Source organism: Micromys minutus, assembly GCF_963924665.1.
Source record: "Micromys minutus genome assembly, chromosome: 22".
NCBI classification, from domain to species: Eukaryota; Metazoa; Chordata; class Mammalia; order Rodentia; family Muridae; genus Micromys; species Micromys minutus.
In genome coordinates, this window is record NC_137957.1 from 20,574,886 (window position 1) to 20,593,554 (window position 18,669).

Sequence of the window (18,669 nt, forward strand, 5' to 3'; positions counted from 1 at the left end):
AGATCCCAGGAACAAAACTCAGTGTCAAATGCTAATACTCATAAGTCAGTATAATCACCGTTCTGGTGTTTTTTAAAAGAAAGCTCATTAGATTCCTAGGAACAATGTCAATGCATCACTTTTAGGAAGAGTATTGTATATATTGTGTTAAATCAAGCTAGTCTGTGATATGGGTAAATTTTGAATATTCTTTTTAAATTTTTATTAGTTATTTTATTTACTTACATTTCAAATGTTATTCCCCTACTTGGTTTTCCCTGTGCAAATTCCCTACTTATTGCTAGTTACTTATCAGAAAAAAAAAAAAAAAAACACAATTATGTGGCTAAAACATTTATTGTAGAAAGTGATTTTTTTTTTTGGAACCTGGCTAAGGAATCCCTGAAAGTCTCTCTCAAACATCAAATGATGTTCTAAAAGATGTGAATGAAAGATAAAAGGAAAATAAAAAATAAAAAAATAATAATAAGCCAGATGCCTGAGGGTGAGTAGGAAGATATGAGGTAAACTGGAAATCATTTATCACCTGACTGGGCATTTACCTCATTACCTATGGTAGGAGAAATGTGGTTTAAGCAGTTAATTTGTAGGAAATCTGTTGTGTTCTTGCTTAGAGATTCATATATAACATGATGCTCAGGGCAAATGAAGACCAATTTTATTTGATGAAAGCTAAGAGTTTGCTGAAGACTCTACAGCCCCAAAGTGTAAAGTTTACAATGCAAAGAAAGCAGCATCTCAGTCAATGTAATAGTAGATCTGTTCTAAAACATATAACCAAAAGATCATGCAGCTCTAGTCAAATTTTGAAAGGCAATACGACAGTTCTTTTAATCCCTTCTTTGAATTTTTGTTTATATATATACCTACCGGGCAGAAAAAAAATCATACAAGGAAAGTGTACTGGCTGGTTTTGTGTCAACTTGACACAAGCTGGAGTTATCACAGAGAAAGGAGCCTCAGTTGAGAAAATGCCTCCATGAGATCCAGCTGTAAGGCATTTTCTCAACTAGTGATCAAGGGAGGAAGGCCCAGCCCATTGTGGGTGGTGCCATCCCTGGGCTGGTAGTCCTGGGTTCTATAAGAAAGAGAGCTGAGCAAGCCAGGGGAAGCAAGCCAGTACATGACATCCCTCCATGGCCTCTGCATCTGCTCCTGCTTCCTGATCTGCTTGAGTTCCAGTCCTGACTTCCTCTGGTGATGAACAGGGCCATAGAAGTGTAAGTTGAATAAATCCTTTCCTCCCCAACATGCTTTTTGTTCATGATGTTTGTGCAGGAATAGAAACCCTGACTAAGACAGAAAGAAAGCAAATGGCATTTAACCTTAATGATTTTGGCATAATTCAACCACAGTCTCTTTGTTAATATGAAACCATAGTCTTAATATGCAAGTAGCAATTCCAAACAGTAGGAGAAAAATAGTAGTTGTTTACTAATGTCTTTCAACACTCTACAAGTTGATTAAGTTTAGATTAGAGATTCTTAAGGTGAGAATTAATGAGTGGTAGTGCTATAGTAATATTCCTCAATCTCTGTGTGTGATCCTCTTTGGTGGTAGGTCAAAAGTCCCTTTCACAGGGGTCACATATCAGATATCCTGCATATCAGATACTTACATTACAGTTCATAACATTAGCAAAATTATAACTTCAAAGTAACAACAAAACTAAGTTTATGGCTGTGGGTCACCAAGACATGAGGAACTGTATTAAAGGTCATAGCTTTCTGTAAGTTAAGACCCACTGTCCCAGAGTTATAGAAACCGTCTTTTCTCTCATGTCTGGCTAATCAGGTCAGTTTCTTACTTCTTTTGTATCTTTGGGCTGGAGCTGTCCAGATATATCTTTCATTTTAATTTTTTAATTATATTTATGTACAGAATGCTTACTGTACAATTAACCCAGAATATTGGTGAGTTCTTTAGTTTTCGCCTTTTCCAGATGTTATTATTGCTTCCACCAGCTTAGCCAGAGCACCCTTGTCTTCCGAGTTAACCTGTATGAAGGCAACAGTGGTACATGTCTTCCTGTGGACCAGGCACCTGAAAAACCTCCGAAGGGAGACCCTCACTCAAATCTCAGGAGAGGCGCGCACCCAGCGAGGCACCGAGACCAGACTTGCTGCAATCGCATGAGGAAGTTTATTGAAAGTGAAAGAGTGAGATCTCAGACCAGCATGCTGGGGTCGAGACTCATACACCACGCAGGGGTAGAGGAGTTCGACCCAGGCTTATAAAGGCAAAAATCACAAAGGAGGGGGAGGACAGGGGGAATGAGGAAATTCATAAGGGGAAGAATCATACATTTTTTTTATCAGTACACCCCCAGGCACACCTAGGGCGTTGGAACATTCCACAGAGGTCATCTGGACCTTCTGTGGTATTTTGGGAACTCAAATCTCAAGAAAGTGGGATTTCCTGGGAGCGGCAGAGGAAATCCCTAGGGCAAGGAATCAGTGTCCTTTGACAACCTTTTACTCTTCACACCCCAGCCTGGCTTTTCCCTTGATGATGCAGTAGGGCAACCCCTTGGCCTTCTTTCCTTTGGGCATCTTGATCAGCTGAAGCAGAGGTCCAACTATATCTTAAGTTTCCATTTCAAATAGCTGGGAACACAGAGAGGCCTTCTATGGAAGAATTAAGCAGCAGCCCTGTAGGTGAAAGCCTGCTCTAAGCTCTAAGCTCCCCATTGTGGTTCTTATTGAAAGAGATAGTCCATGTTTCAAAACTGTCTAAGGATTGTTCATTGTGGGAGAATAGATTTATACAGTACCAACATTTCAGGGTGCACCCAAGATTAAATACCTTTTGCAGGGAGAAATGTCTGGGAATAAAAGTTTAGGGAAACCCTTAGGGCTGGGCCTAAGTGACCACCAGTCATGTTTCCACATGTGAGAAGTGTGTGGCTCTGGCACTTATTTCAGGCCAAAAATTTGGCAGGGAGCAGGAAGGCTCCTACACTCTCAGATGTGCACCGACAGAATTTCTGGGTTCTCAACCTGCTCTATCCACCAAGCCTCCTGGCAAGGTTTACTGTCCCCACAGTGAACTAATTCACTTTGGATATGTGCAGTGTGAATGTCATTGTAGCATCATTAATGGTTTCCAAGGCAACCATTTGAAAGAGATCCAAGAGTAGAAGTTGTATAACTTTTTTTTATGAGTGCCTTGGGAATCATGTTTCATTACTTCTGCCCACAACCCCTATCCCCCCAAAAATAGAACTAAACCATGGCATATATTGGGTGGTACTTTGGGGATGTGTTAGGTAAGTTGAAAACCATAAATTTGGTATAGAAGTATTTTTTCACTAGCAGCATTTTGTCAGGGCTGCATCAGCTCTACTTTCCCCAAATGATTGAACCAGTTCTGTTTTGTTTTGTTTCCCCTTACACTTTTACCATTAGGTAAAGTCAACTGACTGTAAGAATGAATTGCATTTGCAAAATTGCTTTGAGAATACCTACTTTAGTATCACACTGAACATGCAGAGATCAGGTTTTAGCCAGTTAAACACATACAGCTGACCATATGTTACACAGATATCGTTTCTTCTCTTTATTTGCACTCAGACACATATGGTCATACAGTATGAAACAATTACAAGTATTGGGTTTTAGAACTAGAGTTAATTAGTTTTTAAATTGTTTTCATTGATGAATGTTCTGTAGTTTGTAAAATTACCAGACTGTGTATATTAATGTGTGCATATGTATATATGTATAGGTATGTACATATATGTGTGAGAGAGAAAGAGAGACAGAGTCAGTTGCATTAAGTCAATTGTTAATGTCTTTGTGGGATATAAATAGTTATCAGTAGAAATAAAATAACTTTGGTCACTATATTGTTTAATATTGTATACACCTTGATTTAATAAAAATTATACTGGTGGAATTTTCTCAAGCTGAAAGAGTTAGGGAATTTCCAACATTAACTTCTTATTCATTTTCAACCTCTGCCTCCCTTTCATTATAACTCAGTGCAGTTTCCGTAGGCAGGAGATCTGAGTGAACCAAGTTGCTTGTTCATGAATCTAGCCAGAGTATTTCAGGAAGAATGGAGAGTCCCAGGCTGGCCTGACACACAGAGACACAATCACGGGCAAGCCTGGGCTTCAGGATGCTAACTGGCTGCAAAGCAAACACTTCAGACTATACATAAGTTGATGAGTAGAGTGTAATTGAAGAAAATCCAGGTCTATATCTTCTTGGATATGAAATGACAGTCCTATTTTCTTCCTTCACATGGATTTGAGGTCCAAGCTTATGCTGAGAGCCTTTAGCAAGCTCATTCATCCTATTCCACAAAACAAGTTAATGAGCCACTCCAGATGTGACTAGAAGAAAGAGTTGACACTTGCAAGAGGATTTAATCCTCTGTCCTGGGGATAAGAGGCTTAATGCCACAGCTCCAGCTGCATAGATGATTCTGAAGGCTCCAGAGACTGCCTGCTTTCACAACACAACCAGAACAGCTTGAATGTGCAGCACTGATTGAACTACATATATTATTATATTATCATATTATCGTGACTAGTGGCTCTGTCTTCCTGTTTGCTTTACCTTAGCTGAACAGTTTTTGCCACAAATGCTCTTCTTTTGTTCTCTCAAACATTGAACATTCACATTTATAGATCAAATTTACTAGGAGTTGAGTTGACTTGAAGGTTTCATATTAAGGCTTCATATATTCCTTGCCAAATAAATAAGTGACATGAGGTTTTTTTTTTTTAATAAGTAGCTGGTATACTTCAATTATTTTTCTTATTTAAATGACAGAATATATTATAATCCATCAACGTTTGGACTCTTGTTACCACTAATCATGAGATCTGTGAGGTTAGTTTATAAACATGATAGCGAACATGTGAGTTAGGAGTATAATGTCTGGAGCCATCTCTACCCTTAGTACTCCCGAGAGAGTGCTTATCCAAGCAAATGCAAATAGGATATAGATCTGAAAGAATAGCAGTTTGTCAATCTTTGGGCACTGAAGTGAATCCTTCAAGAAGAACATTTATTTGAAAAGTTTATCTTCTAATCACATTACTAATCAAAAATATTTTTGATAAAAGATAGCCCAATGATTAAGGTAATTGTAAAGACCACCAATGATGTAGCATAGCCAGTATTCATACAAAGAGGGCATTAAGCCATTCAACTTAGAATGCCATAGTAGTATAAGTTTCAATGATCTGATAAATCGTTGATTGGTAGAAAAATAAACAAGAATACACATAGAACTTTAACGTTAAAAATCTCTGTGTTCTTCAAACTGATACCAATCTATTTAAGGGGCAAGCAAGCCACCCATGTAGACTACCAGCAGACAGAGTGTTCAGATATGTTCATTAGGGAAGTCAATTTGTAGTAATGAAATAAAAGGCATAGAAGTTCCAGGATCTCAGCTCTCCTCACATTTTAAAGTTGTGTATACATTTGACTAGTGTTTACATTGATGACCAGGAGTGTTAGCATGATTGGGGAATCAACTGCAGTAAGTACTCCTAAAATAGTCTGTAAAAGAATCTAGAGAATTCACATTACATTTCACATAAGTAAACATTTTTCTCTTTTTTCTTCTTTCTTTTCTTAAGCTTTTATTTTGAGACACCATGGCAAACTTAGAGGTACACATGGAGAACACATGAATGGACACAGCACAGAAGCATCCATGCCTGCAACTGGAGTTGAGTTTGACATGATACAGGGGCTGGAGGATAAACTAGTATTCCTTTCCTTCTTCCTCACCCTCGCCTTCCACAGAATCCACACCAACCTCTTCATAATCCTCCTCTAGGGCAGCCTTGTCCTAACGGGCCTCAGAACTCCCCCTCCTCCAAGTCCTCACCCACATACCAGCACACAAATACATACATCAGATAAAAGTTGTGATCCAGGAGACCCACGACTCAGCAGTGGCTGTGGTGTTGCTCAGCATGCAAACAGCTCTCTGGACCTTGGTCAGGTCATCACCAGGTACCACAGTATGAACCTGGTAATTAATGACAACCTTGAAGCCAGTGGGGAACCAGTCTATAAACTGGATGCTGTGCTTGGTCTTGATGGTGGTAATGGCAGCACTGACATCTTTGGGAACCACATCACCATGGTACAACATGTATTTACCATGGTGAGGGTCACATTTCACCATCTGGTTGGCTGGCTCAAAGCAATCATTAGTATTCTCTGCTACAGAGACTTGCTCATTGCAAGCTTTCTCTGCAGAGATGACAGAGGCATAAGTGGCCAGAGGGAAGTGCACACAAGGGTAGGGTACCACGTTGGTTTGGAATTCTGTCAGATCAACATTCAGGGATCCACTATATCTAAAGAAAGCACTGATGGAAGACACAATCTGGCTAATAAGGCAGTTAAGGTTAGTGTAGGTTAGGCGTTCAATGTCAGGGTTTCTATGAAAGATGTCAAAGATGCCACTGGCTACCATGAAGGCACTATCCGGTGGTATAGGTAGTGAGAATAAAATTATAAGGCTCAACTACAGCAATGGAAACTTGGGGGAGGGGCTATGTAAATAGAGAATTTCAGCTTGGACTTCTTTCTGTAATCAGTATGGAACTGCTCCATCAGCGGGGAGGTGAACTCAGAGCCAGTTCCCCCGCCAAAGCTGTGGAAAACCAAGAATCCCTAGAGACCTGTGCACTGGTCAACTGGCTTGTGAATTGGGTCCAAGACAATGTCAGTGATCTCTTGCCAATGGTGTAGTGGCCACGGGCATAGTTATTGGCAGCATCTTCCTTGCCTGTGATGAGGTGCTCAGGGTGGAAGCGCTGTCAGTAGGCACCAGTGCTAACTTCATCAGAAAGAGTGGGTACCAGGTCTATAAACACTGCCAGGGGCACATGCAGTTCCTGTCTCACTGAAGAAAGTGTTGAAGGAGTCATCTCCTCCCCCAGGAGTCTTGTCCCTTGACATGTGGCCTTAGGCTAGATGCCATGTTTCAGGCAGCAAAGCTCCCAGCAGGCATTGCCGATCTGTATACCAGCCTGGCCAGTGTGGATGGAGATGCACTCATTCATGACAGCTACGGGTTAGAAGGCAAGGGTGGTAGAAGCAAACACTAGGTGCCAGTCACTGTTCTTCACAACTAAGAGTTGAGGTAAGTAATGCAATGAGGCCAAGACAGCATTTTTCAGTGAAGAAAAAATAAGTCTGTGCATGTGCATTTGTAGTGCTAAAGTGAGTACACATTTCTTTTTTTTCTTTTTGTTTTTTGTTTGTTTGTTTGATTTTAAATAGCAATTATCTTTATTCTTGAACATTCATTGCTGTTTTTAAAGGCTTACAAAATCCTCTAGGATAGTTTCTTAAAGGGACATTTGAAAATTTTATGTCTTAGAATCACTCACTGTATTTATGGAAATTTGGAATTCTTGTTCTTTAGTCTAGATTCACTGAAGAAAATTTACTACAGATCTGGAAGAAAGTCTTTTCCTTCTGGTGCAGTAGAGTTTAGAAACTACAAACTTGAAGTAGTAATAGCAGCTAATGCATAACTTAATTTTCATAATAAGGGCTAGTTTTAGTAATGTTATACATTATTGCATATATAAACTCATGTATTATAGTCACAAAATAACACTTTCATTTGTCATATTTTATTTAGGTATGTATATATATATATATATATATATATATATATATATATATATATATATATATATATTCCATGATTTTATGAGAATAGCTTTTGAGACATTGAACTTAGGGACATCTATTAAATAAGTCAAAACAATATAGGTTGTCACCAGGCAGCCTTTCACCTAGGCCTTTTTGGTAAGAATATTGAATGGAAGTTTCACAATATCTTTAGAAATATGTATTTATACTTTTTATTTATGTACATGTACACCAGATATATGCAGTTGCCCAGAGAGGGCACTGGTTCTTCTGGAACTGGAATAACACATGGTTGTAAAATCCCTGCTGGGAACCAAACATAGGTCTTCTGGAGTAGTCTGCCCTTAACCTTCGCTCTGTCTCTTCAGCTCTCACATTCTGTTCTAAGCACCCACATCAGGCGGCTCATCACTGTGTGTAAGATTCATACCGAGAGAATCAACACCCTCTTCTGGTCTCTGGGGCACCAGGTTTGCATGTTATTGGTATGTGAAAGTTTGGTGGCTTTTATTGGGTACAGGACATATGCTCTGACTTCTAGTCAGTTTTGTGTATGTGTCACTGGAAAGTAGTCTCACTTTTTTATTTGTTTTGTTTGGTTTCTTACAACTTTATTTAAAAAAGAGAGATACATGTACAGATTTTTAAAAGCATTTTGGCATAACACTATATAAATATATTTTTGTCAGTACTTAATTCTTTTAGAGGTGTGATAGCATGCATTGAAATCGCACTAGTTACCATAAGCAAAAAGTACATGTAGAACAGAACGTAACATAAACAGTCAGAGTTTTCTTGGTGAGTATATGTTAAACATAATTATTTTTGAATACCAAAAATTGCCACAAGGCTATATTCTTAGGTCTTGAATGATTAATGACTTAAGGTCCAGGTATACCACACTCTGAGAAGGTGCTATACACTTATTATTTTTTTCCTAAGAAGGACTGAGGCTTTTCACTTCTTTGCCTTTGTTTTTCGTGAGCTTCATATGGCCTGTGAGTTCTTTCTAGGGAATTCAGAGCTTTCTGGGGCTAGTATCCAATTATCAGTGACTGCATATTATGTCTGTTCTTCTGTGATTGGGTTACCTCACTCAGGATGATATTCTCTAGATGCATCCATTTTTCTAGTAATTTCATAAAGTCATTGTCTCTAATAGCTCAGTAGTACTCCATTGTGTAAATATAACACAATTTTTGTATCCATTCATCTACTGAAGGACATCTGGGTTCTTTCTAGCTTTTAGCTACTATAAATATGGCTGCTATGAACATTGTGGTGCATGTGTCCTTATTGTATGTTGGGGTGTCTCTGGGGTATATTCCCAGAAGTGGAATAACTGGGTCTTCAGGTAGTACTATGTCCAATTTTCTGAGGAATCGCCAGATTGATTTACAGAGTGGTTGTACCAGTTTACAACCCCACCAACAGTGGAGAAATATTTCTCTTTCTCTGCTTCCTAGCCAGCATCTGCTGTCATCTGAATTTTTTATCTTAGCCTTTCTGACTGGTGTGAGGTGGAATCTCAGGGTTGTTTTGATTTATATTTCCCTGATGACTAGGGATGTTGAGCACATACTTAGATGCTTCTCAGCCATTCAGTATTCCTCAATTGAGATTTTTTTGTTTCTTAGTTTGAGTTTATTAAATAAAAAACAATAAAACTTGACCAATGTGGTTATATTTTCACAGGAGACATCAAATTTTTCATTTTTTCTCTCTAGGCATAATTTCCATTAATAAGAACAAAAAGAATTATCTGGTATCAGTCACAAACCTTGCATACATTGGCAGAAAATATCATAGTACTATTTTTGTTTAATCATAATGGACACATAAAAGTCCTTCCATTTTAAATGTAGTATTGTTAATTATTCTTTGAGAATACCATATATGTATAAAATATTTTTGATCACATTTACCTCTCACTCTTTCTTCAAACTCTTTCCAGATCCCCTTTTCCATTTTCTCTCCCAAATTGATATCCACCTTTTCTCTCTTCTTTTATAACCAAATGAATCTAAATACTGCTGTCCATGTGTATATAGGAGGTGGGCCAACTACTAGAATATGGTAAACACACAAGAGCCACACTTCTAAGAATAACTGACTATTCCTTTCCTAGTAACCATTGACTAGCACGGCTTCTCCCTTTGTATGTTGGCATTTTGTCTGGCTTGAAACTGTATAGGTCTTATTTTGGCAATTCAGGCTGTTAGCCCATGAGTCTAATAGTCCTGTCAAATCCAGAAGATATTATTTTACTCCTGTCCTACACAATCTCTTGTTTTTTTAGGCTTTCTGATTTCTCTTGCAAGATTTTTCCTGAGCGTTGGGGTGATTTGGATGATGCACAGGGCCCAGTTATGCTAAAGAACTCCAAAACATTCATTATTTACCTTTTGACCAATTGTATGATCCTGTATTAAATGCTGTCCACTGTTTAAAAGAAGTTTCTCAGGTGAGATGGAAGATCTCCACTACTCTTTAAGTAAAAAGATATATAATTAAAATTCAATCTGATATAATGTCCATTTAGGAAAATAACAGTAGTATATTCTATCCTAAAGCTTAATAAAATCCCAGCCATAAGATCTTGGTAATATATATAGAACCAGAAAAGAGTTTTTGCCTGTACAACAAGCCTTAAATACAACCACAATGCCATTGCTTACGTCCATAACAGTCATGCCAGTATTAAATACCCTAGAGGATAAGTAGAAATAATCTTTTTAGAGACTTAGCTATTTTTAAGTAGAAGAACATAAACAGTGTTCTTTCTGCCTATTAGAAATATCAATCTGAATACTAAAAGCTTTCTTGGTAGAATGCTGAGCTATTGGGTTAAATTAATGTGCCTACATTTTTTTTAAACAACAGTGTCATGTTGGAATAGAAATGTCCCCCATAGACTCAAATATTTGAATTCTTGGTCTTTACGAAGTGGAGCTACATGAGAATTTAGGAGGAGTGGCCTCCTTAGAATGGGTGTGGCTGTGTTGGAAAGAGTATGTCAATGGAGGTGGCCTTTGGGGTTTCAGAAGCACCACCCTGATTCAGTGACATGCTATCTCTCTCTTTACATATGAAGATCTAGATGTAAAACTCTCAACTCTCCCACTTCATGTCTATGTGCACTCTGACATGCTGCCCTCCATAATGAGAATGGACCAAATCTTTGAAAGTATAAACAAACACTAATTAAATGTGATGTTATTTCTCCACCCCTGGTAGAAACCAATTCAAGCCAGATTAGATTATATTAAATGCAGGTTTATTGGGAAGCTGCTCTCAAATGAGTTTACTGGCCCCAAGGAAAGAGGCCAGGAAAGCCAGTCACCATAGGGAGGGGGCAGAGGAGAGGAGAGAGAGGAGAGAGCAAAGAGAAGGGAGAGGAGAGGAGAGGAGAGGAGAGGAGAGGAGAGGAGAGGACAGGAGAGGACAGGAGAGGAGAGGAGGAGGATGGGAGGGAAAAGAAGGAGAGGAGGAAGAGAAGAGGAAGTGTATGCATGCAAAGAGAGAAGAAGAGATGGGGTGGGAAGGAGGTAGAAAGAGGACACAGGTAATAGGAAAGACAAGGAGGAGAAGGAAGAGAAAAGGAAAAGAAGAAGAAAAGAAAGAAGAGGAAGAAGAAGAGGAGGAGGGGGAGGAGGAGGAGACCAAAATGTCTGGATTATACAGAGTACAGAGTAGAGCCTCTGGACAAAGGACAGTGCAGCCTTTGAGTTGGAAAGTTCAGGGTTGGGGGCAGGTAGAGACTGAGGGATGCTGGGAGAACCTGAAGGCAAAGTCTGCTTTGGTATGTAAAATATGCACCTCAGTTCCTTGTCCTAGGGTTTAAAACCAAAGAAAATGCTTTCCTTTATAAGAATTTCTATGGTCATGGTGACTCCTCACAGCAATAGAACATTCATAAGGCAAATAATAAAATAGATTTTATCTACAAGAAAAAATAATGAGTAACATATTACAAGATAGAAAGAAGTCTTAAGGGGTAAAATTGCCCATGTTGGTCTAATACACACAAAATAACTAATTGATTAGTGATTGGTAGCAAACTGGATTTTAGGATAGGTTTTGATGAGATGGTTGGTTCATGACCATGAACTTGGCACTCAGATGATAAAGAATTGTCAGGAGTTTGCAGCTATCTTGAGAACAGAGATGAGATTGTAAAAATGATGAATAATTAAATTTGATGAAATTCTAGCCCTAAAAGAAAATAAAGGCAAAGGTAGATGATAAGGAAAGCCTTTGGCAAACCTGAGGACATCTCTAAGTGGGTACTCTGACAATGTGGAGGAGCAATGGATGCATTGAGACAAAGGAAGCACACTAGTGGCCAGTGAGAGGTTAGCCCATTTTCACAAATAAGATTTGATTGAATTCTATTCATGTCATTTGATTATATTTTGCCTATAGCAGCTGGTTTATTTTTTTCTATAACAGGAGAGCGTAATACTTGTAAAGGACCATGTCCTCATCAAAAATATTAAATATTTATTATCTAGACCTTTATAACTTTTACTGACTTTTTAAAATTTATTTTCAGGTCTTAGAATGCAAAAAAAAAAAAAAAAACTACAGCCATTTTTTATGAGAAAATGTTGAAATGGATTTCTCTACAGTCCAGATTTCTTGCTCTTTAGCATCTGATAGGTCTCATGTGATAGTCCTTAGAATATTAAAGAAAATAATGGCAAAATGGAAGATTATTGATATCTGTGACTCAGAGATACAAAGAACTCAGGTTTAGTCCAAGAAGAGGGCTGATTTAAAATGTATTTAAGTTACCGTAATTATAGTACCTCCACATATGACATTTCATAGAACCTCAAGTCTTATTTTATCATCTTTAGTATTAAACAATAAATCTTGATATGGCTTTTGGAATTGGAGGATGGCTAACTGCATAAGTGCCTATATTATAGATGGGTAGATTAGATGGGTGATTAGTAAGGCTTCATTCCTCTCCAGTAGCTCATTTTACCTTTTATTCGTCATCTCATTTATTTCTTCTTGGCCAAAAAAGAAATTCCCTTAACAAAGCTATATTGCTGCAAAGTATGGTAAAAAGTATAACTCAGCAAAATTAGACATAGATGAAGCTTATTTTTTACTCCATCTCCAATTTTTCTTTGATTTGTGCCTTTTTTTCTCTTCTATATAGCAGAAGTCTAGACAAGTTTTACCAAGAGTCGGGTTAACTTAACATCTGACGTGTCCACATGATTGCTAAATTGCATTGCTACTCATAAAGTACATCTCATTTTAGAAACGATCAAAGTGTAAATATAGTGGTTCCATTACTGTATCAAAGTGATCCTAAAATTGTTTCTTGGGGATTTTGTTATTTAGTCCTGAGAATAATCTTCAAGCCAGAAGGGACTCCATTTAAATAGATTTGGATTCAAAGTCCGTCTTCTATGAAAATACAAAGACTAAGTATGGAAATGCCAACTTTGTTAAGCTTAGCTGTCAACCCAACTGCTCAACATCCCCTCTCACTCTTTCTCTCTGCCTTCCTCCTTTGTCCCTCTTTTCCCCTTTCTCCTTCCTTTGCTTTTTGTCTCCTTTCTTCTTTCCTCCCTCTGTCTCCTCCTTGTTCATTTTTCCCCTCTCCCCATCAGGTGGAATAGAGTTTTGTGGGTCTTTAATTGATAACTTTATGGACAACCAACATACAGCCCATTTTTCTCTTTTGATTCAGTTTTTATACATTTAAACTAAAGTTGATAATCTTTTTCTAGCAGCTGCTAAAGTGTCCAGTCTGATTACTAATAGTGACACACACATTGTCAGTATTAGTATCTTAGCAGTTGATCTCCTTGTACTATAACTGTGGATAGTCTGTGTCATATATGTTAGCAGCCGTTTAGTTACTAGAAGAAAATTACTGTGCAAATGTATTAGTATAACTAAATTATCTATAATCATATACTGTTCTTAAAACTGCTCATCTGAACAGCATTTAAGAATACTTTCCATAAATATTATTTACTGTTAATATTCATCTTGCTAATAATATCTTATAGGAAATAGAATTTATGAGTAAATTTATCAAATTCTATCAAATTTATGCACTTCTTATAGTTTTTGCATTCTAGGAAAGGAGTTCTGGTCTTCACCTTAGTATCTTGTTTTCTAGAACTGATTGAGGTGTACTGACAATTGCCATTGCTTTGACCAGACTTCAGAATAATAAATAAGCTGCTTCATTCTAGACAGTCTACTCTCAGTTTAACATGAACAAATGAGCCCAAGCAGCATACTGAGGAGAAACATATTATTGTTGTTTATTCTGTATCAATTCTAAAAATATTTTCAGATTAATATTTCTCATATGAACATATAGGCCATAAAATATTCTCATATTTAACAGAAACTTCTCCCAAATACAGTTCAATATATAAACATGGGTAGAATGATTGTTCAGCAATTAATAAAGATAGCTGCATTTCCAGAGGACCTGGGCTTAATTCACAGTGTCGTATTCAAAGATCTATGTCTATGTGATCCAGCTGGGTACAGCACCACTTTTAGTCCCAGGAAACAGAGACAAGCAGAGCTCTGAATTCAAGGCCACTCTGGTACAGAGCAAGTTTCAAGTAAAGAAAATAGAAGCAATGTCAGCAGGAAACCTTATTTCACTTTATTATAGAGAGATTGAATTTGAAATTCTAAAGTCGAAATCTTAAAAACAATACTAACAACATGGTTATGTCCAGCCAAACACACAAGAAGAACGCAGAAGATAAGCATATATCTTTTTTTAACACACACACACACACACACACACACACACACAAACACACACACACACACGATGCTTACAGGAGAAAGAAAAGGACAAGGAGTTGTATTGCTTATCAGAGACTCTCTACAGTATGTGCACTATAATATTTAGAGCAACCTTCCAAGTCTTTCTTGGAACATACTTGATGAAAATGTTTCCCTTTAAGTGTGAGGAGGAAGGTCTGGAGAAACAGTGCATGTCTAAAAGTGTGTATTGCCCTTTTAGAGGACGAGAATTTGGGCCCAGCCAGAGCTTCAGTATACCTGATGCCCCTGGTCTCTGTGGACACCAATACTCCTGTGCATTTATCCAGACAGCACAAACACATATGCATAATTTTAAAAAGTAATAAAAATCCTATGTAATGAAAAGTAAGCTCTCAGTTACCACATTTTCAAGAGAATGTGTGTGTGTGGGCGGGGGGGGGGGGGGCTGTTGTATGAGTTCACATGCTCACAGAGACCAGAAAGGGGCATCACATCCCTTGGAGTGTTCATGAACTGTTTGATGTCAGTCTTGAAAATATGGGAAGCATTCTTAACTGTTATTTCTTCAGACTCCTCAGACCCCTATTTAAGATTATTAGACAGAAATTGATTTGATCTGCTGCTAAGGATCAGCTTCATCTTGGAGAAGGGTTCTAATGAATGGTGGTTTGGGTGCAATTCGACAAAGGACTTGAAGTCAAATCAAAGATTACAGGCTGCTGGTCTATGTTTGTCTCAAGCCATCTTACCAGACTGCTCTTTCTCCCTTTCTTTCTCTGTCTCTCTGTCCCTCCCCCACCCCATCTCTTCCTCCAGTCAACTTTCTCTGTAGATCTTCAAACAGCTCTCTACTCCAGACAGCATTTTTTTTTTTTTTTTTTTTTTGTAATTGTAATGAGCTCTGGGGAACTCATCATTTGCAGATCAAAAGCCCAAGCTAGGTCTTCAATTGACATATCAATTCAGGTTCCCTTTTGATTATCTGATGACTCAGGATGCCACAACCCTATCCCAGGATTATTAGAAACAACAAGCACAAGCAGACAACAGATAGCTGGGTAGGACCTTGCCCTGAAATTACCTTTCCTGTGTGACATCTTGTCCTGCCATCGCTACTCCCTAAATCTCTTTATCTTCTTCCTTAGTATTTTTCTGACAAACTGGTTCATAATATAGCTGCCTCTGTTCCCTTAGATTGGTGAAGTTCCTCACACAATTCGAATTACATCCTTATATTTTGCATAGTTGAAAAACTATACTTTTTTATTTTATTAGATACTCTCTGTATTTACATTTGAAATGTTATCTCCTTCTGCCACCCTGCTCCCACCCCTTGTCCCCCTCCACTTGTCTTCATATATTTTTAAACCTCTATTTTTAGAATTCTTTCCCACAATTCTTAGCCACACCACCTGTGACGCCTGGGTGCTGTCTCTGATTATTATAGAGTCATCTTCCTTGGCAGAGAGGGCAGTCCTAGAAGCAGGAGCATGAAAACATGAGCATTATTATACAAACAAGTCTAACACCCACAGCAACCATCAACACTCACGGAAGGCCATGCTACATGGCTTTTGTTCCAGGGACAGAAACCCTGTCATTCTGTCCCTACTATGGCCATGCAAGACTTGAAAGTCAGCCTAATTCTGGGAGTCAAAATGAGGAAGACAATCCAAAGCTATAGGCTAAGTCAATTAGAATGTCTTACAGGTAATGTTGTTAAGAAGTTCCTAAAGATTAAATTTTCTTGATTACCATTAACAGGAACTTGTTACACACAGTGTCTATAAAAAGTCTGAATAAAATGGTCTGTCAAGCAAAACAAAAAGTGTAGCTTGGTCATTACTCTCTTTGCATGCCTCCCTTTTCTTATCATTTTTTTCTTATATTTAACTTCTTGACATGTCACCCAAGATTCTGCACCTTCTGGTTTCCACCATTATTTTCAATCTTACAGGTTTTTTCCACATTCTACCTTAAATCCTATGTCCTCTATGTACTAACCTATTTTGATTAACATATATTTATCCCGTGTTCTGGTTCCTGCATTCTGTTGAACTGCACTTGGCTTTATCTCCCTTACAGCCAAGATCTTAGTTGACTTTCCCTGGAGAAGCTATCCAGTGTCTATGTTTACCCAGATTACTCTGATGTACTTCTTGATACTATTTAGCCACAGAAATGTTAATATCCCTTGATAATCTATACTCTCTATGGAGACTGAAGGCTCTACTGTATTATTGTAGAGGCAGTTTTATGAGTTAAAAAAATCCTTTGATGTCCATCTGCTTTTTCCAGATGTTTGAGAAACAATAACCAGAGGACAGGGGAGTAAATGGGAGAATCTTCTATCATAACGCTTTCCCCTAAATATTGAGGTACTGTAGAATACAGAGATAATGTTGAAATGTAGTTACAAGTTCAACAAATATTTTTTTCTTATAATTATTATGTCACATGTTATTAATTTTCATTTTTACATCCCCATTTCAGTATTTAGGTTGCCAGTTTAATCATTGACAATGTCAATAACAACTATATACATGGCACCAAATTAATTATTTTGTAAAACTGAAATTATCTCAATAAAAAATTTATTGGTGTTTTCTGTTAGTATTACAAAACTTCTGTTTGTTTTCTCTAGACAGGGTTTACATTACTATTAATAATTTGGAGATGCTTATTTTGATTAAAACACAAACATGACTTACGTAACAATACTAATTAAATGAGGATAAAATCTATGTCTGATATATTATTTTGAATATGACTTGCATTTAAATGTACTTTATTCTTTGTTTACATTTTTCATTACATGGATATAAGATGCAACCTCACTTCATTCTTTATATAGTGCATCTTAAAATAGTAGTTCAATCTGATTTTAATTGAAAATGCCTCTTTCTGACATCAAAATACTAAACAGGAAACACCCCCAAAAGAAGGAATGATCTAGAAGAGGACAAAGACTGTATGAACATGTGCCGTGAAAACCCTAGTGTTGTATTCATGACCTGTGTTCTATATCTCTCCAAAGCTATAGCTTGACTCCAAAGCATTTCACTGTGAATTAAGTTCACTGAAATGACAATCAACATGTCTATACTTGCATAGGCTAAATTTTAATGAATGTCTTAATTTCCGTACTGTTAAAAACACATTTAAAATATAAGTCACTCCTAAATTCCTCTGTACATAGGTAAGTATTACTCAATCCATGTAACTTAATGAAGATGTCTACGCAATTAATAATTTCTTAGATATCATCCAGGTCCTCAGTTTTAAAATAAGCATAGCTTCTTATTGCATTTATATCTTAGTTATTGTTCTATTGCTGTAAAGAGACATCAAGACCAAGAAAATCCTTATAAAAGAAAGCATTTAATTGGGTTCATTCTCAATCTATGATCATCATGGCCGGATGGAGGCATGGTTCTGGAGCTATACCTGAGAACTTTACATCCTGCCTCACAGACAGAAGGCAGAGAGACAGAGAGAAAAAGAGGAAGGGAGGGAAGAAGGGAGGGAGGGAAGAAGGGAGGAACCGAGGGAGGGAGGGAGGGATCAAGGGGGAGAGGGAGGGAAGGAAAAGAGAGAGAGAGAGTATTGTTTCCTTCCTCCTTTGCTTCTTCTTCTTCGTTTGTTTCTTCTGCTTCTTCTTCATTATAATAATTTTTGTCTCTTTTTTTTTTTTTTTTTTTTTTTTTGCCTAGATTTTACCTCCCTAATTTTCACACGCTTTCAAGTCACAAGATATTTCTTTTCTTCATTGTGTGGATCATACTGATATCATACTTTTTAGTTGCAGTTACTGAGTTTGATTCTCTTAGTGGATTTTTGTGTTTACAATAATAATTCTACCATCTAGAACATTAACTTGAACACATAATTTGCTTGTATAGGGAACTTTCATTATAAGCTGAGATAGATTTTATTGTTCTCATTTTTTTGAGGCATATGATACAAAAAAAAATTACCTGTTCCCTAGTCCTAGACTGCTTAAATAAATCTAATTATCTCCAAGTGCAACACCTTTCCATCAATTCATGATTGAGCTACTATGGCAACAGAACCTATGACTCATTCTTGGAGTCTCTTCAGCCTTTAAGTTCTCATGTCTGAAGATCCCGTGATGTATAAACTGCAAGCTTTAACCATTCTTAGACTCCTATCATCCTAATTATGTTCTCCCACTTCCCACATCAGCGCAGTCACAATTTAAATGCTGTGGCAATTGTTG